The sequence below is a fragment of the Heloderma suspectum genome, chromosome 3 (genome assembly GCF_057233095.1).
Source record: "Heloderma suspectum isolate Gila_16-S chromosome 3, 16-S_ref, whole genome shotgun sequence".
Lineage (NCBI taxonomy): Eukaryota > Metazoa > Chordata > Lepidosauria > Squamata > Helodermatidae > Heloderma > Heloderma suspectum.
In genome coordinates, this window is record NC_139460.1 from 171013910 (window position 1) to 171034459 (window position 20550).

Sequence of the window (20550 nt, forward strand, 5' to 3'; positions counted from 1 at the left end):
CATCCCCCATTCTATTCAACACTATACAAAATGTTACATACTGAAGTAAATTGTGTAAATACTTACATCATTATTTACATATTTTTCTGCATGACAGGGAAAAAAATATTCACATTTGTCTGTGGGTGGACGATGGAACAAAAGGGACCTGACCATCCATGAAACAAAGAGGGAGCGGATGTTACACAGTCTGTACATCCCTATGCCTGCCTACTTATTATTTCTAAGTGCTAGATCAGGGTGGGCCACATGCAGCCCACTGTCTTCTATGGCTTCCACTGATCCCCCCCCAGTGCCACCAAAATTGTCCCACTGGGCCACTTGGAAACCAGTTCAAAATTTAGCATAAAAACTATGGCTGTATGCACCACTGCAGCCCAGGGTCCAAACCCCAAGTTGAAGTGGGCTGCTTCAGGTCACTTTGTGCCCCTTCCAAGGCAAAGCATAGGAGGCACGAAGCAGCTCAGAGTGGGTTGGGTGCTCATTGAAGCTGCCATTTTTTTAGAATGACAGGTTTCTTGAAAATACACTAGGTCTAGACAGTCTGGATGATCTCTTTTCAACACTGCAGACACTCTTGCTCATTTAACTACAGAGCCAAGGCCTCTAACATTTAGGAGATAATTTTCAACTTGTCTGCTGTCATTAGGGATGTACAAAATTGCCCTTACCTGTCTCCGCCGGGTTCCACTGGGGGGGGAGGCACTCCATCCCTCCCCCTGGAATCCTGGCCGGCCAGCTCTGCTCTGTGGGGATTCCACGGAGCCGCCAGCCAGCTCCGCCAGCAGCCGGACATCTGGCCGCTGGCTAGCAGGGATGCAAATGGTGGCGGCTGTAGCCGCCACCGTTTACGTCCCTGTAGTCAGCTGTGATAGGCTATGTAAATCTTTACGTAGCCTATCACGTCTGACTTTAAAAAACAAACAAACGCACGTACGCAAATGGCGGCAGCTACGGCCGCCGCCATATGCATTCCTTATTTTGGCCCGCCTTAGTCTACGTAAATATTTACATAGACTAAGACGGCAAAAATACGGGGAACGCAAATAGCGTAGCGGATGCTATTTGCATTCCCCCTTATTTTCACCGTCTTAGTCTATGTAAATATTTACGTAGACTAAGACGGGCCAAAATAAGGAATGCAAATGTTGGCAGCCGTAGCCGCCGCTGCGTATGCGCATTTTTTTAAAAAAGTCAGACGTGATAGGCTACGTAAAGATTTACGTAGCCTATCACATTGTGTTTTTTTTTAAACCTAGCCATGATAGGCTACGTAAATATTTACGTAGCCCATCACGTCTTTTTTTTTTTTTTTACACTGGAAATGGCAGCGGCGGCAGCCGGTTGGAAGACCGGCTGCCGCCGCTGCTGCCACCGCTGCTGCCGCCGCTGCTGCCGCCGCTGCTGCCGCCGCTGCTGCCGCCGCCGCCCAGAAGATCCACCCCAGGTAAGTCTCATCCCGGGGGGATCTGCGGGGGGGCAGGCCATTCCGCCACGGAGTTCAGGGGGGTGAATGCACTGGCATTCAGCTTCACTGAGATCCATGGCGGAATTCTCTGCCATCCCTAGCTGTCATAGACACAGTGGAAAGGCAGGGCAGATGGACAGACTCTGCCATGTTCTGAGAAGGAAAATCTGGTCATGAATTAGGAACAATAAGATCAAGAACCTGCTCTGAGTCAACAAAAATACAACAGTTATCCGTTGGCAGCTCCCTGGTTTGTGGGGCAGGTATTACTAAATTAGCAGCGTCATCATGGTTAAAGGAACCAAGTTCATGTGGATCAATACATCACTTGGCTGTCCAGTTACTGGAAGCTGGTGAATTCAAAGGTTTCTGATTCCAGTCAAACCCAGATGGATGGCGATTCAGAGGAGAGTTGGACAAGGATGGTAGCTGGTTAATTCTGTTTCTGTCAGAACAATCCATGATCCCTATCTCAGCAGCAGACTTGAATTCAAACATCCTATCTAGGACTTGTGTAGGAATCTCCTCTAAGGGCAACTCTGCATCTTGCTGACTGGGAAATCACTTTAAAGGGAGGAGCTGAGGGGGGTTTTCCCTTTCTTTTCAGGGGAAAGTGCGAACGCAGTCTCTCCCACAACCACAAATTATGCAGTCAAGTTTCCTGCATTTGAGGAAATTGCAGGGGTCAGCACACCCGGAGTGCAATGGATGAGCCTCACCCTGGGAAAACCACCTTCATGTTCATGGTGTCTCCCCTGCCAGGTAAATATGTTGTGTCCACCTTGTAGAATGCTTTGTCAACACAGATGCATCAAGCACCAACACTATACTGTTTCAGCTGGTGTGTAAAAACCTGGCTCTTTAGGAAAGCATTTAACTAATCTTTTATTAACCCTTGGATGTTTCCTTAGTTGTTATGGTTAATTGCTGAGTTTACCAACTATTGTTAATTAAATTTGGTTTCTTTTATGAACACTGCATGACTGAGGGGTTGAAAGTTATTGTTTTCAATATTACTGATTTTCTCTGTTTGCTTGAGTTCTCTCCCTGAGAAATTGGCAGGATATAAGCTTTAAAAATAACAGACTAAATAAATAGGTCTACCCACGTAAATCCACCATTTCAAATATTGTCACTGTAGCATGGGATGAATAGGGATAGATAAGAATTTCATTTCATTTGTGCTTTGATAAGAATTTACCAAAATTCACAGAGTTCTCAATTTCAGGACAAAATGAATTTGAGATTTATTTATTTTTAAACTAAACGAGGCAAAAACCAAAACTGACATTCATCCATCCAGTCCCAGGCCTTTGGTGCTTTGCCCTTAAGAGCCTGTGTTTGAATTCCTGTATATCCAACCATGTTTACAGTTCAGAATTAGGGTTGCCACCTCTTTTTTTTCTGACAGTCTCCCCATCTTAACATAGGATATAAGAACTCACCCTAGTTTGGTTCGCCGTGCACTCACCGAAGCAGCATCCCCGCTCAGTTCCTCCCTGAACCTGTGCTCGAGCCACCCATGAGTTAGATGAATTCCCCAGCGATCACCGCAAACCTGTTCAGTGAGCACCACCATTTTCGTGCATTTGTTTGCTTCCTAGGAAAAACAGGAATTTTTTAAAAAATGTGCATATTCAAATACGCACCATTTGGAGCTGGGAAAGCTAAATAAGCACAATATTAGAGGGATTATACCAAACGGGAGAGGAGGCAGAGGTGCCAAATGAATCAATATGAGAGAGATCCAGCCACTGGGAGGGGCAGAAGATGAGGAGGAAGGGGGAAGGGGAGAGGAGGAGGAGGAGGGAGGGAGCTTTGCCATGAGTCAGCCTTGGTTTGCTCATTGTGAGAGAGGTGGTGTTACAGGAGAGGAGAGGACTAGAAGCTAGAGCAGTGGTCTCCAAAGTGGGGTGCACACACCCCAGGAGGTGCACAAGACAGTCCATTAGGGTACACAAGCCAACTGATAATTGAGCAGCCTCCTGCTGCCCTGATGAGCTGCCATTGTGTACAATGATGGTGGAGGCAGCAGGATGGGACAGGAGCCAAGAGGAGGCTCCGTGGCACTTCTCTCTCAGCTCCAGTCCTCTTCTGCCTCTGCTGCAGCCACCAAGAGCAACTGTCCCAGTCTCTGCCAGGCATGGCAGAGGAAGCTGCGGCACCGGAGCAGCTGGCATCCTGCTGGAGGAGAGCTGGGAGGAGATTAACCCTTCCCACTCTCCTTTGGCAGAATGAAGCCGAGAAGAAAGCGTGTGCTATGACAGCTATGGTAGTCTCTCCCCACCCTTCAGTCATAGGTTTACCATTCATTCTTGTTGGCTCATTTAAAAATTCAGAAAATTTCACTGTAGTTACTTATCTCCTCCCCCTTTCAATTTTTGTCAACCATTAGTTTGCCTTTACTTTGATTCGGTCAAGTTTTTTATAAATACATACATACATACATACATACATACATACATACATAGTAGTTTACTTTCCTTGTTCTTGGCTCCCCTCCACCGCCCTTCTCAATTCTTGTATTCCTTCCTTCCTTTCCCATTTTTGATCTCTTTTCACTTAATCCTCCTCCACCTTTTCTTTTCTGTTAGGATTATAGTTACCCCACCCGCCGTCCTTTGCTTGTAGTTTAGTGTTTGCTTTTCTTTTGCTCGTGTGTGTGTGCGTGTGTGTGTGTGTGTGTGTGAGAGAGAGAGAGAGAGAGAGAGCACTTGTGCTGTGTGGACAAGCAAACTGTGTGTCAAAGGAGTACACACAGTCCAAATTTCTAAAAACACTGGGCAAAACTCTACACACATCAACAGCTATTATTTAAATAATATAAGACTACACTGTGTGTTGCAAAGCAAGCAAGCCCAATCTGAGGCATCTTTGGGGTCTTGGCAGAAGTGGGAGAGATGCTGCTGTTTCCTCCTGGCAGGGCTGCTGTGTGCTTCCTGCCTCTGTCAGTCCAGAGGCAGGAAGCAACAATGCTCTTCATTGAAGTCAACGTGCCCACTTGGCAGGGTTGCCGTCTTTGTTTGCTTCCTGCCTACCAGCCAGTTTTTTTCCCAGGCAATTCAGCCAAAGAGGCCCTGAGGTTATTGACTGAATAGGGAAAAGGAGTTATTTGCACTTCAAAGAAACCTACAGCAGAGTTTAGGGATAGTGACCTCCTCACTGCTTCAGCTCCTAACTTGATTATCCCTTTGTGAACTTTGGTTTGAGTTTCTGAGAACAGCACATTTTACCTGTGCCTAGCACAAAAACCCCTGGGCCAAACTGTCTGAAATTTTGCAGGTAGGATGCCCTCCAGGGCAGATGTGCATTCTCCAACTTTCATATACTTCTGTGTAACCAGTAAAAAGTTATAGCTCTTTGCTTTGAGAGATTTCCTTGAAAAAAAATCAAATTTCACCTGCACCTAGCACAAAAACTACCAGGCCAAACTGTCTGAGATTTTGCAGGTGGGATGCCCCCAAGGGGGCCGAGAGTCCCCCAGATTCCATGCATTTATCATGAAAAGTGAAAAAGTTATGGCTGTTTGTGTTTTCCCATGCAAGTTGTGAAAACACCAAAAATCAGTGATTCGAATGTCCGAATCTTTCTTTGGATTTGGATCCGAGTCAAAGTTGATGGGGTCCAAATTGGTCCGAAGTGAAGTGAAGCGGGGCCACTTTGGAAGGTCCAAAGTGGCATCCAAAGCGAAGTGGAAGCTCCGTGCACACCCCTACATGTTAGTACATCATAGTCCCCTCCATACCTGGGAATCATTGTAGGGATGTATGAAAGTCACTTACCTTTTCGAAGGGTGACATTCATGGTAGGGGGGAGGTGCTCTGCCCCTCCCCCCAAAATTCTCCCCAGCCAGCTCCACTCCACAGCGACTCCGCAGAGCCACCGGCTGGGGCCGCCCGCAGCCAGACATCCGACCGCTGGGCAGCCAGCACAGGGATGCAAATGGCAGTCGCCGTAGCAGCCATTTGTGTCCCTGTATTTTGCTGTGATAGGCTATATAAATATTTATGTAGCCTATCACGGCAAAAAAAAAAAAAGGAAACGGCTACAGCAGCCGCCATTTGCGTTCCCTTTTTTTTTTGCTGTGATAGGCTACGTAAATATTTACGTAGCCTATTACCGCAAAAGACAGGGGAGCAAATGGCATAGTGGCGGCCATTTGCACCCCTGTCTTTTGCCATAACAGGCTACGAAAATATTTACGTAGCCCAGCATGGCAAAAAAAAAAGGGGGAACGCAAATGGCAGCTGCCATAGCCATTGCCATTTGCGCTCCTTTTTTTTTTTTTTTTGCCGTGATAGGCTACGTAAATACTTAAGTAGCCTATCACGGCCTCTGCAGGGATGCAAATGGCATCCCTGTGTTAGCCGTGATAGGCTACGTAAGTATTTAGGTAGCCTATCATGGCTATATGGAAGAAGCGAATGGCGGCCGCAGATTATTAGCTACGGTCGCCGCCATTTGCGTACGCTTTTTTTTTTTACCCAGACGTTTTAGGCTATGTAAAAACTTACGTAGCCTAAAACGACTGGGTAAAAAAAAAAAAAGGTGTATGCAAATGGCAGGGGCTACGGCCACTGCCATTTGCATTCCTTATTTTGGGCCGTCTTAGTCTACATAAATAATTACGTAGACTAAGACAGCGAAAATAAGGGGAACGCAAATAGCGTCTGCTATGCTATTTGCATTCCCCTTATTTTTGCCGTCTTAGTCTACGTAAATATTTACGTAGATTAAGACGTCAAAAATAAGGAATGCAAATGGCGGCAGCCGTAGCCACCACCATTTGCATACGTATTTTTTTTTTCCCCCAGAGCCCTCCACGGCTGGAAATCCGGCTGCGGACGGCTCTGGCCTGGCTGGGCCTGGCTGGCTGCTCCGCGGAGCTGCCGTGGAGCACAGCCAGCCGCGGATGATTCCGGGGGGGGGAGGAATGGAGCACCTCCCCCCGTCCAGGATTCTGGGGGGAGGGACGGAATGCCTCCCCCCCACCATAAACGTAATCCGCGAACAGGTAAGTTATTTTTGTATATCCCTAGAAGCATCTGGCCAGATTGTCAGCTGAAAGCATTTGGCCCCAAGACACTGTGAGACTTCACAAGGATGCTGGATTTGGCCTCTAAGAGGGCCAGATTTAGCCCCTGGCCCTAAGGTTCTGCTCCCCTGGTCTACAGGGAGGATTTGATCCTGCATCTTTCCCAGTGAGTTCCTGACCAGAGGGAGGACTTCAGATTTAGACCTCTGAGTTATTCTGAGAGAGTTAACTGGGATGGAGATAGATAAGAGGAAATTGGCAATTCTCCCTCCCTTCATTTTTGGTTTTGGTTTTGAATGACACAGGGGTATCTAAGACTGCAGAAACAGAGGTTTAACAGTTCATTCAATCAAATAATCTCAAAACATAGCTGCACAACTGTTACTAAATTATTTCTTCAAAACTCAAAAAAATGGTAATCAATTGATCCTAACATTATCCCAGTTTAGCCTATTTTTGTGTGTGTAGGCAGGGCAGAAATGGACCAGGGGTAAGTGGGGATCAATGCTTGACATTAAGACCTGTATGTGTTAAATAACTGGCCACATCTTTATTGGTTACTGCTAAATAGATTTTGGCTGGGACATGGATTTGGTTATTGGGCAATCTACATGCACATTTCTAATGGGAAAAATAATATTTCTGTGTGTCTTTTTTTCCAAAAGTGCACATTTTTCTCCATTGACTAAAGTGTAAAAATGTGCATTTTGTGAATGTGAACACAATTTCCATTAATTTGCAAATATTGCTCCCAAAAATTCTACTGCTCGTGCTTGCGTTTGGGATGGCAAACACGACATTTTCTGGATGAATTGCAATGCAAATGAAATTCTTGTATGTCCCTACTCCTAGAAAGTGTTAAAGGTACACTTCAGACAGTAGGAGGCATATGGCTCTTCAGCCAGGTGTTGGGATCCCAAAGAGAGTACAATAGACCTTATTGGCTTTCTGGATTCCACAATCCTAGGAAAATGGCTCTGCAAAGCCCAAGCTTTCAAAGAGGTACTCATGTGGCATTTGGAGGAAAATAATACCAGACACATACTAGTTCATACGTGTTAACGTTCCCTTTTTGACACTAAAAGCAGCGCTGTGGGTTTCAAAACTGAAAGAGACTTCCTGAGAATAAGCAATACTCAAGCAAGGAAGAGGTATGTCACATACCTCTCATTCTGTCCTTATACCTCAGATGATAAAAATGACAAGAATACTGTGAGGACAGTGAAGTATACCAGAAGGGCCTTACAATATCTTCTCGGCAGGATGGCTGGTAAATTTGGATCTAGCTACAGGGCTGCTGATGTGAGATGAGTGTCTGCACCAAACATCCTTCCAGCGCAAGGGGCTAACGTACAAAACAAAGCACCTTTTCTTTCTCCCACATAGTAATTGGAGGAGTGTCTCTTCTTTCGTTTCCGCTAAGAGCTGCTGTGACTGTGAAAGAGATGACAGAAGAAGATGAAGCAAGTGATTGGTTTTAGTACTTCAGAAAAAAAATTCTGGCGCTTCTACCACAAAAAGCAAAACACCTTTTATATTCTTTAGCATTACTTTTATCCACATAATCAGGGCTGGTATACAACTAGATGCTGCCTGATCCATGTGAAAACCGTTCTCTGTGGTGATTTTTTCAGTCTCACACAGTGTGACTAGTACTGCTGCTTCTCAAATGGAAACTGAGGGCCAAAGCAGACATTGGAACAAACCGCTGCTCTTCTTCCTCTTCCTCTTCAGCCAGGGCCCTAGCATGGGCATACGGGGAGTGGAATGTGAGCTTGCTGCCCCAGGCTATACCTTCTTCAGCTTCCACTTGTTGAAACTGAAACCCCCCTCCGGATGTCCGCCTCCACTTTGATCAGGTGCCTTCACTGACACACAAAGCTTCCACCCCTTTTACTCTCTGGGTTAAAGAGTCACCCAATATGTGTGATTAGTTCCCTCCCTCTAAATATTTACGTAGGCTAAAATGGTGAAAAATAGGGAACGCAAATGGCAGCCATTGTAGCCACCGCCATTTGCGTACACTGTGTTTTTTGGTTTTTTTGCCCAGCCGTGATAGGCTACGTAAATACTCATGTAGCCTATCACGGCAGCCTGGCTGGACGCAAATGGCGGCTGCTATGGCGGCCACCATTTGCCTTCGCAGCAGCCCGTCCACAGCTGGATCTCCGGCTGTGGACGGGCCTGGCCAGCTGCTCCGCAGAGCCACTGCGGAGCAGAGCCAGCCAGGCAGGATTCTGGGGGGGGGGGGAGGACTGGATCACCTCCCCCCCATCGAGGATTCCAGGGGGAGGGACGGAGCACCTCCCCCCCACCGCGAATCAATTTGGCTAACGGGTAAGTGACTTTCGTATATCCCTATTGGCAACCAACTCCAGGCATTCTTTAATGAACTGACTGTCTGGTTTCATTTCATTAGGGCTTCAGGCCTGGTTTTGGAATGGAAACTGCATTGGTCACTCTGTGGGATGACCATTGCCAAGACAGAGAGACAGGGGAGTGTGACCCTGTCAATTCTCTTGGACCTCATAGTGGCTTTCAATACCATTGACCATGGTATCCTTCTGGGTAGGCTATGTGGGCTGGATGTTAGAGGTACTGCACTGCAGTGGTTCTTCTCCTACTTGGTTGGCTAATTTCAGAAGGTGGTGCTCACAGATCATTGCTCTGTCACTTGTCAAGTACGCCATGAGGTGCCACAGGGATCAATTTTATCCCCCATGCCATTCAACATCTAAATTAAATTGCTGGGAGAGTTTATCTGGAGATATGGTGTCACAAATATGTGGGCAACACCCACCTCTATCTCTCCTTTTCATCAAATGAAGGTGAGGCAGTGGCTGTTCTGAATCAGGGCCTGGGTGTGGTAATGGACTGGATGAGGGCCAATAAATTGAGACTCAATCCAGCTAGATTGGGTGATTCTTTTTACCCGGAAAAGTGATATTCAACTGGTTCTGGAGGGGTGCACTCCTCCCAAAGGATCAGGTTCATAGTTTGGAGTTGATCTTGGATCCAGCACTGTCATTGAATGCACAGGTGGCCTGGGTGGCATGGATCACCTTTTATCAGGTTAGCTGATGTCTGGACAGAGATAGCCAGGTTACAGTTATCCATGCTCTGGTAACCTGAGATTACTGCAATGCATTGTATGTGGGGCTGTGTTTGAAAACAGTCCAAAAACTTCAGCTGGTCAAAGGTAGGGCAGCAAGATAGTTAATTGGGACTGGCCATTAGGATCATATTACATCAGTGCTTTATGATCTGCACTTTATGATCTGCACTGCCAGTCCATTTCTGAGCCCAATTCAAAGTGCTGCTATTAACCTACAAAGCCCTAAATGGCTTGGGTCCAGGTTACCTGAAGGACTATCTCTTTCCATATATATCTGCCTGGACTCTAAGGTCATACTTAAAGGCCTTTTCCTGGTGCCCCTGATGAATGAAATGAAGGAGATGTAGGGATGTCAGAGAATTTCGCCACGAATCTCGGGGAGGCCGAATGCCAGCGCATTTGCCCCCCTGAAATTGGTGGCAAAACAGTCTGCCCCCCCGCTCCCCCGGGATGGGACTTACCTTGTGCAAATGTCCCTGGCGGCAGTGGCTCCGGCGATGTTTCGGTGGCTGTTCGGCGGCGGCGGCAGCAGTGGTGGCCGGTCTTCCGACCGGCTGCCGCCACCGCCATTTCCAGTAAAAAAAAAAAAAGTGATAGGCTACATAAACATTTACGTAGCCTATCACGGCTAGATTTTTAAAAAATACCGTGATAGGCTACGTAAATGTTTACGTAGCCTATCACGGCTGAGTGAAAAAAAAAAAACAACCACGTGTACACAAATGGCGGTGCCCATGGGCGCTGCCATTTGTGTATGTGCGGTGTTTTTTTTTTCACTCAGCCATGATAGGCTACGTAAACATTTACGTAGCCTATCACGGCTGACTGCAGGGACGCAAACGGCGGCGGCTACGGCTGCTGCCATTTGAGTCCTGGCTGGCAAGGATTCGCAGCGGGAGGGACGGGGCGCTTCCCCCCTGGCCAGAATTTCAGGGGGGAGGGACGGGGCGCCTCCCCCCCAGCCAGAATTTCAGGGGGATGGATGGAGCGCCTCCCCCCCACCGCGAATCAAGTTTCGTGAAAGGTAAGGGACTTTCGTACATCCCTAAGGGGATGGCTACTAAGAAGAGGTCCTTTGTCAGTCATGGCACCTCGATTGTGGAATTCTGTCCCTGGAGAGGCTCACTTGATGCCTATATTATGGTCTTTTTGGTTCCAGGTGAAGGCCTTTTATTTTTCTAGGCTTTTTTAGCCCTTCATTAAAAAACAACAACAACAACAAAAAACATGTTAGTACATTTTTAGATCCATGCACTGCTGCTCGCTATTATCTTGGTTCTTACTTTGGTTTTATTCTGTTTTAAACGTATTGTTTTTATATTATGTTCTACTTTTTATTGCATTTTATGGTTTTAAGTTTGTTTTGTGAAGTTCCCAGAGAGCTTCAGCTAATGGGAAGTATAGAGATGTAATGAATAAATGAAATGCCTCTAGGAGCAGACACCTTCCACATTTTCTGGAATGTTGTCCCCGCATCTATGTCTATCCATCCATCTTTCCTCTTTTTCTGGCTACTAGTCGGGATGGTTGTATATTATCTCCAGTGATGGGGGCAGTATGCCGTTGTATACCAGTTGTCGGGGAATATGAGTTAGGAGTAGGAGAGACAGCACTCATGACCTGCTTGTGGGCTTCCCAGAGACAGCTGGTTATCCACTGTGTGAACAGGATGCTGGTCTAGATGGACCTTTGGTCTGATCCAGCAGGGCTTTTCTTATGTTCTTATGCTCTCTAAACTGTTTTGCCATGCTGTGCCAGATGCAGCCTGACCAACACAATAATTGTTTCATTCTATTCTGCACTGTTCAGGCTACATACAGAGTACTGCATACAGTTCTAGGTGCTGCATTTTCAGAAAGTCATTGACAAACTCGATGTGTTCAGAGGAGGGCAACCAGGATGGTGAGAAGTCTAGACATCAAGTGCTCTGAGGAATGGTTGAAAGTGCTGCCAGGAGAATAGAATATGAATACGGGGCATGCTGTATCCAAATATCTAAAGAGCCCTAAGACAGAAGAGGGCATAGATGTGTTCTCTGCTGCTCCAAAGGGCATGACTAGAACAAATAGGTGGAAGTCTCAGAGAAGCAGTTTTTGGCTAAACGTTCTGAGAAACTTCCTAACAGTAAAAGCTGTTTATCAGTGGAACAGACTGCCTTGGGGGTGGGGTGGGGATTCACTGGAGGTATTTAAGCAGTCATCTGACTCAGTCATCTGACTCATTGCCATCTGTCAGGGATGATGTTGTTGCGTCTGCACGGAAGATCTTAACTGAGCAGGGGATTGTAGTAGATTACCTCCAAGGTCCATTTCAACTCTATGATTCTAAGCAGGAGAGGTACTATCAAAAAACTGAGAGGAAGAGATAAGCTCAGGAACCTGTACTGGAGAACTAGTGGCATTTCAGCTGTGAGAAACCCCCAAATGCCCCTCTCCCCTAGAGCCTCCATAATGGAATGCCACTGCTATTCTTTAATTTGGGGGGGGGGAAGCAATGTCTTTGTGAGATCAGCAATCATTGTAGCAGTCCTCAGAGTCATCTTGTCTCAGAATGGACTGCTCCTTCCTGCCACCCTGCGAAGTCCAGTAGGGATGGAACCTACCTAGTGCCGGCCAGTCTGGGTCCATCCGCTGCCATCTGCAGCCATCCACTGCTAGGCTGTGGATGCAAATGGCGTCCGGCAGAGCGGATGCCATTTGCATCCCTGCCCTTTGCCGTGATTGGCTATGTAAATATTTATGTAGCCTATCACAGCAAAGAGCAGGGATGCAAATGGCATAGCAGACACCGCTTGTGTCCCTGTTTTTTTCAAGATAGGCTAAGTCTACATAAATATTTACATAGCCTATCATGGCCAAGGGCAGGGACTCAAATGCCGTCCACTACGCTGGATGCCATTTGCGTGGCAGTGGCCGGAAGTCCACGGAGTGGAGCCGGGTGAGAAGGATTCTGGGGGGAGGGACAGATTGCCTCCTCCCCCACAGCAGATGTCCCAGACTGGACAGGTGAGTGGGGTTCGTACACCCCTACATCTACTCTTCACCACTGCATAGGGATGTATGAAAAATTCATTTCAGTTTGGTTTTGATAGGGATGTATGAATCCCTTACCTGCTTCTGGTTGGGACATCTGCTGGGGGGGGGGATCCATTCCTCCCCCCCGGAATCCTCGACGGGGGGGAGGCAATCCGGTCCTCCCCCCTGGAATCCTGCCTGGCTGGCTCCACTCCGTGGCCATGCCGCAGAGCCACCGGCTGGGCCAATCCACAGCGGGGCCTCCAGCCACTGCTGGGCTGGTGTGAACACAAATGGTGTCCTGCATAGGGGACACCATTTGCGTCCCCTAGGGTAGCCCGTGGTAGGCTATGTAAATATTTATGTAGCCTATCATGGCTAAAGCAGGGATGCAAATGGCGGCCACTATGCCATTTGTGCCCCTGCTCTTTGCCGTGATAGGCTACACAAGTATTTACATAGCCTATCATGGTAAAGGCAGCCACACAAATGGCGGCTGCTATGCCATTTGCGTGGCTGCCTTTACCATGATAGGATACGTAAATACTTACGTAGCCTATCACGACAAAGAGCAGGGGCACAAATGCCATAGCGGCCGCCATTTGCATCTCTGATCTTTGCCTTGATAGGCTACATAAATACTTATGTAGCCTATCATGGCTGCCTGCAAGCATGCAAATGGCGGCCACTATGACGGCTGCCATTTGCGGCCACAGCAGCCCGGCAGCAGCAGGCTGGGAGACCAGCTGGAACCACCACCGCTGCCGCTGGAGCTGCCACCGCATCCACCCCAGGTAATCTCCATCCCAGGGGGATTCCGCAGGGGGAGGGCGAGGTGCGGAAGGCCGTTCCGCCACGGATTCTGGGGGACTCTTTAGAATCCGGCCTCACTGGAGTCCATGGCGGAATTCTCAGACATCCCTAGGTTTTGATAGGATTTACCCTTTGTACCTTCCAGACTGAACACGGACTCAGATGCAATCTGTGGTCAACGTCTGTACATTTCTGGGCTTGTAATGTGATTTGTGGATTTAAAAAAGTGTGTTCGACAACATGCGTACTTTTGAAAGATACGCACAAATACACTTTAACCAATGGTAGAAGAATATATGCATTTCAAAGATGCACATAATTAATGCATTAATTTGGAAAGATATGCATGAAAACATGCATGGATTTCCATGCAAGAGGAAAAAAGCAAAGGTTACAATCTGAAACACACTCGGATTGGCATGAACTTTGAGATGGAATTCAGAGAACTTCAACAAGCCTGAGTTTTGCTGATTAACATATCCCTACCATTGCAACACCTTGTTTATCTGCCTCTCACTGTGGTCCGCACAATGGTGGTGGTGAGAAGGAGGAGAAGTAGATGTCACTGCCTGCTTGCTCCCTGGTTCTTTGCTTGTCAAATGATCAAGTGGCAGCACTGACAAGAAATAGGAGGAGCAATCGCATCGGGAGACAATTGAGGTGAGAAGGAAGACTCCATGAGGAAGGAGCTCATTGAGGGGCCAAGGGCCCTCAAAGACCGGGAGAGAACACTGGATCTCATTTAAATATACCAGTTTGCTATGTAGCAATTAGTAGTTGATAATGTTTAGCTCCCTGCCAAGATAAGCCTCACCTGCATATCAAAGCAGGAGCAGACAACTCTATCCCGAAATGGCTTACAAAGACACACCCCATAAAAACACTTAAAGAAAGCACATTTATTTACACAGTTCAAATGCAAAAACTCAAACATTTTTAGCAGATTTAGAGGCGGAGGACAATTGTCATGTTATTTAAATTGTATGTGCTATACTTCCATAACTTTTAAAATTATGCATGTGCATGGCCTGAGCAGGTTAGAAATCCAGTAAGAATGAAATAATAATAATAACATTTACCTTTTCCCCTTCCATTCTCTCTTCATTGGGTATAGCAGAGGGAACAGCTCATGTTTCATAAGGCAGTTACAATTACATGAACTGTAAAACTCAGAAGAGCCTTTTGAGGATGCTTGTGTTCTATATTTATGGTCACAATCCTCTGGGATTTCCTTCTGTGCATGCCCCAGGAAAATAAATACTAGATGTTTCCAGTTTCGCATATGTTCAAGTTCCCTTTTTTTGCCACTGAAATTAGCACATGAAGGCACTGCATAACAGGTTGTGCAAATGCAATTATTACATTCAGAGGAAAACTGTTATCTCAGTTCCCATTTTAAAATAAAAATCATAGAAACAAAACAATACTATTGTTTACTGGATGTGTGAGATAGCACGAGGAATATCTGTTGTTAGCATTTCAGACTTTGGGGATGTTCTCCAACTATACAGTTTAGTAATTATTATCTTATGGCCCCTTAGGGGGGAAATCAGTTACTTTAGCTTAGTTTCACTTTCCATTCTCCTTGTTACTAGTTGTTAGTTATGCCTGGCCATGAACCAGAAGAAGCCTTGCATTGGCTCTAATAATGTTCTCAGCTCTTCTTATACTGGGTGTTGATAGAATTATTACAGACTGTTTCTACAGTTCTTAAAATGTTAGATGCACACCAATGTTACAAAATGCCCAAAAATGTTAAATGCATTTTTGAAGGATTGTAAATGTTATATTGGTGCTATGTTTAAATATTCTGAACTGCTATGATGACTTTGCTTAATTTTATTTTAAAACATGAACTACTGAGTGCATTTTTTCTGTCTTTAAATTATATTTTAACAACTCCAGACTCTCCGAAGCATATAGATAATGCCTATGAATGTTGGTTAGCTCCATGAGGTTGGGTACAGTTTGACATATTGTTTCAGAGAACAGTCTGAAAATTTTACATCAGCTCTTTATTCCTGGGAAATCCTTGGTTAAATATTTTTGTCTTATTATTCACTGACACTGTGCTCTGCAAAGCCTTCCTGTACATGGCCCAGTGAAATTAATGGAAGACCCAATGTGTTGCAAAAGCTCTGTGTGAAATAGGTATCCAGTCACTATCCAGTGCTTATCATACTGCTTGTTAGGTGGAATGGCTGTCTGCATGACTGTAAGGCCCCAGGCCTGAACAAAACTATTAATAGTTTTAGAGGGGCTTAGATGCCCCATAGTGCTCTCTGACTTTCAGCCTTTCAGAAGGCTGCTGTTTTCCCTAACAGGCCTCTTGATTTACCAGAATGAGTCAAAGGGTGATAGTCAAGCACATTCCATACTAATGAGTGGAGCGTCTTATCAAGATGTGCCTGGGAAGTGGAGTTTGTTTGTCTTAAAGCTGCAGGTGGCTGTGCTGGGAACCAAGCACTGGTAGTCTATGCTGGGAATGAACACTAGTTGGCACTTGCTAGCATCATGCTGCCTCACTGCTAACATGTATGATATAAGACCCATTTTACCCCATGGCTCTGGGTTCAGAGAAGCTGTCTGATCCAACCATTGGGTACACCTGTGTGCTGATTGTATTCAATAAAGTACCTCCTTGTAAGTAAACCTGGATCTGATTTATCACTATCTTGGCACCTCTAAATTAAGAGTTTGAAGTCTACTGCAGGGGCAATACAATAACAATAGAGGGGGAAATGGGCCTTCCAGCCATTACTTCTAGAAGTTCTAGGTACAAGAAGGTAGTGGTGGAGTTGTGAAGTGCTGCAACCAGCATTGTGAAAGTGCAAGAAAACAACTTCCCAGGAGGACACCTGAAACAACAACAACTGCCTTCTCTCTGTGTGCATCTTTGATTCCTGTTTCCTTTCCTGGATATCATTTGGCGGTGTGCTAAGTGGGGTGTATGTAGGGGTGCATCATCTGAAAGCGATCATTGTACAACAGGTCTGCATTCAGGATTCTGAAGACTGCCAAAGCCATGGTGACCTCCATGAGTCCATAACTGGAATCCTTTCTATTACCAGATAACCTAGATTAGGATTTTAAACTTTAACATCTATGGACTGCTGCAGCCAAAGTTAACTCCCACATGCTAAAATGAACAGCAAAGAACAGGCCAGTCCGCAAGGATGATATATGCAGCACAAACCTGAGTTCAACCATCTGGGAAACTGAATTAAGCACCATCATGCTTTTTCCCCTCCCTCCCAATTCCTTTGCTTGTGTCTCCTGTCTTTTTAGATTGTGAGCTGGAGGGTAGGGACTATCTGATTGTTGATTTTTGTAAGCCACTCTGGGAGTCTTTTGACTGAAGAGTGGGATATAAATGCTTTGAATACATACATAATACATACTTACATACATACATAAATGCATGGTTGCTGAGTGAATGGTTGTTATGGTGCAGGCAAGGGATGCATGAGAAATTTCTTTCAGTTCATTTTTTATCAGGATTTATCCAGTTTGCACCTTCTGGATCAAACAAAGGACTCAGCACAATCTGCAGACAAAGTCTGTGCATTTCTGAGCTTGCAGTATGATTTGTGGACCCAAAAAATGTCTGTGACAGCCTGCGTACATTTGGAAAATGTGCATGAAAAAATGAGTACTTTTGAAAAATGGACACAACTATGATTTAATCAATGGGAGAAGAATGCGAGGTGCACAATTGATGCATATATTTGGAAAATATGCACCAAAATATGCATAGGTTTTCATGCAAAAAGAGAAAAACCAATCTCACAATCTGATACAGATCCAAGTTGGAACAAGCTTTGAGATGGAATTTGGAGAACTTGGAAGAGCTCAAGTTTTGCTGATTCACACATCTGTAGTGCAGGCTCAGGTACAGGCTTCTGATATCAATGGGTGATTATTATCCACTCAGCAACCATGTGCTTGCATGGTGGCACCCTCCACTTCCATTGTGATCTCCTTTGATAGAGTCTTGATAAGGTTTAGAAAGCAATCCTATTTTCCATGGGCAAGCACCTAGGGGACCATAGGATGGCTCAGATTCCCTGCTCCAAGATTAGAGACAGCACTCCAACCTTGGAAGGGGGAATTGCAGATCTGACACCCACCGCCTTGCAGCTAGCCTTGGGAGAACCATGCTGTCTTCCTCTCCAAGGTTGGACAATGCCCCAGAGAGGGGGGAAATGGGGCATTCCAGTAGATAGGGAGGGAAGGAGACAGGAGAGGCCAGGATGCAGTTTATCCTGAGCCCCCTCCAACCTTCTTCCCTCATCCTCTGAGGTGATCTCACTAGATGGACTGAAAAGCCCATCTAGCAAAAAAGGCAAAGATTGGAGGATGGATAGGCAAAGATCGCCTCCACCACTCCTCCCACTTGCTGCTTCAGCATGGCAGGGCACAGGAATCTTGGAAGTCTCTGGGTTCAGAGGCTTCTGAGCAGCAAGGATGCAATCCATAGCATCATGCCCTTAGGGCGCAATCCTATGGGGAGAGGCGGCCACTCTGAACTCGGAGGTGACCGCCTATCCAATGCAGGGCAGGAGAAGCACGGAGGGGTTCCTTTTTCATTTGTGCCAATTTTGGCTGTCTAGGCACGGGAAGGCAGAGCAGGGGAGGAGGCTGCCGGACAACACTTAAGATGTGCCATTCTGGCATTTCTGCCTTCCCTGCCCCAGAATGCCCCCCAGAATGCCCCATTTTGGTCACTCCGTGCTCCTTTTCCAAGTGTGGGGCACAGGGTTATTCTATGCTGCCTGTGAAGCAGAGCAGAAGGGGGGGAAGCTGGTTCTCTGGGAACCTACCTTGGAGCGCGGGTTCCAAGGTCATTACCCAGAAAACCAGATATCCTATGGCCATCTAGCCACTGACTAGTGGCCATAGGATTGCTCCGTTAGTTGTCATTGAGGTGGTAACATTGTACCCAAGTGTACCATTTTAGCTTGCAGGTGAACTTTACAAGATGGAATACTCTATTACTATGAATAAGAATACGGAGGAGCATAAGGAAGAGGAGAAGTTTTAAAGTTTGTAAGGGTACGATCCTATGGGAGTAGATGGCCTCCTCTGAACTCAGAGGCAACTGACTATCCAATGCAGGGCAGGCAGAGTGGATCTTCTCTTCCATGCTCCAGCCACCCTGCATTTGTGGCTAGAGAGGTTGGGTTGGTCTGAGAGTCTGTGACTGGCCCAAAGTCACCCAGTGAACTTCCATGGCTGAGTGGGGACTAGAACCCGGATCTCCCGGCTCCCAGTCCAGCACTCTTGCCACTGCACCACGCTGGCACTACACTAGCCACTACACCACATATAAAACTGTCAGGAAGATGGCTAGGCTGGCTAGAGCCTGCTTTTCTCTGTAGAGAGACTACCTCACCTGTAGTCTGACGTGGTAAAAGCCCAGATACAGATTTCCTACCTCAGGGAGAACCAGGCCAAAGGCACCTCAATTTCCTTTGGTAAGTTTCTACACTCGAACTTTAATTTTCAATACGTTTCCCTCATGTGATAAATAGCAGATCTTATTACATGAGGCCACATTCCAAAGAAATGACATGGTAAAGTTACCATTATTCAGTGACTTTGACATATCTAAAATTAACATGACAGTTGCCTGTTTGAGAGGAAGAGCATCCAGGGAAAGTGATTGTGTGGAAAAGGAATCCTGCAATCCTATACCGATTTACCTGGGCTTATTTTGTAAGCCAATGGTATTTAATGGGACTTAGTTCTGAGTAGACATGTACAGGATTGTGCTCTAAATGCATTTACTTACACATACATTAGAACTAGCATCTACCTGTGAAAAAGCATCTATATTTCTTCCTTTCATGTAAAAAGATCCACTTCATTAAAAAAAGAAGTGACTGATAAGGTTTATAGATGGAGTTTATCAGATCATGTCTATGTATCTTTTTGTATCCGTGGCAAGTTCGCTGTTCCCATTTCTCTTGTTGCTACATGATGGTTCTCACTCCTTTGATCTGTATGAATGACCTACATTGCCTTCATTAACTGCACTGGTCATCTTGATTACTAGAATCTAACTAGAACAAGTTGATTGTATGTTTCATCTAGGTTAAAAGAGCGAGAGCGAGAGAGAGAACAACGGTGGTGAGCTACTTGTGGAATAATGGAGGTGAAAATATGAGGGACGCTAACTTAAAAAACTGCACATTTGTTGTTGGAATATGAAGAGGGCTGCTTTCTTTTTTTTTAATGCATCATTTATCTTCTAATATGAAGCTCAGTTTATGAAACATCAAGGTTGTTCTGGGTTTTTTTTTAAAGAAGCAGCTTGAAAGAACAATTAGCTTTTGTATCAGACATTAAAGGCATACATGAGCTCAGAACAGAAAATGAATAGATGAACCGTAAAATAAGAGAGAATAGCATCTGCTAGGAAAATAAGATGGAACAATTGGTTCAAAAAAGGCTGGCCACTGTGCTTTGGATGCACAAACAACTGAATGGCCCCCAGGCCGCACATAATATAAACTGTGCAATTCATGCTTGTTCCTTTGATGGGATATTACTAGTTTGCGTAAAAGACTCTAAACAGCAAGCCTTCCCCATTATTTCTTCAGTATATTGTATGGAGCTTCCCTGGGATAGGAGTTAATTGCACAGAGTTTTATTTTCTCTCTCAACAAGTGGTAATTTTCACGGTGCCACTCCCAAAAGTTAAGTAAAATCAGATGGATTCATCTATAAAGCCAACTTGCACCTATAAAATCTGGTAAATGAGCCAATGTTGTGAGGATAAGATTAACTTACAAGGTTTGGCTGAATTAATAGTCAACTCCAGGGTAGGCTGGTTTCTGAGGGCGAGTGCTGTATGGCTGCATCCCACCTTCTATTCTGTCTCTCTCTCTCTCTCTCTCTCTCTCTCTCTCTCTCTCTCTCCCCCCCCCCAGCTGTTTATGAGAGAAAAGAGGTAGAGAGAGCTCAGTATATGATAGGCATACTGTGAATGTGCCTTTACCACTGAATCTGACAGATGTGTATAGCCATCCCTGGCCACTCCCTCCCACTTTTATGGCTGGCTGCCTCTCCTGCTCTGGGTGGTGAAAATAGGGATAGATGA

General features: G+C 45.7%; 1 non-coding gene across 1 annotated transcript; it reads right to left on the minus strand.

Moving 5' to 3' along the window:
* Window positions 1–2072: 2072 nt before the first annotated feature.
* LOC146350402 (U1 spliceosomal RNA) lies at window positions 2073–2238 on the minus strand. Its single transcript, XR_014789784.1, has one exon. It is a non-coding gene; the product is annotated as a U1 spliceosomal RNA (small nuclear RNA).
* Between the last annotated feature and the right edge of the window lie 18312 nt (window positions 2239–20550).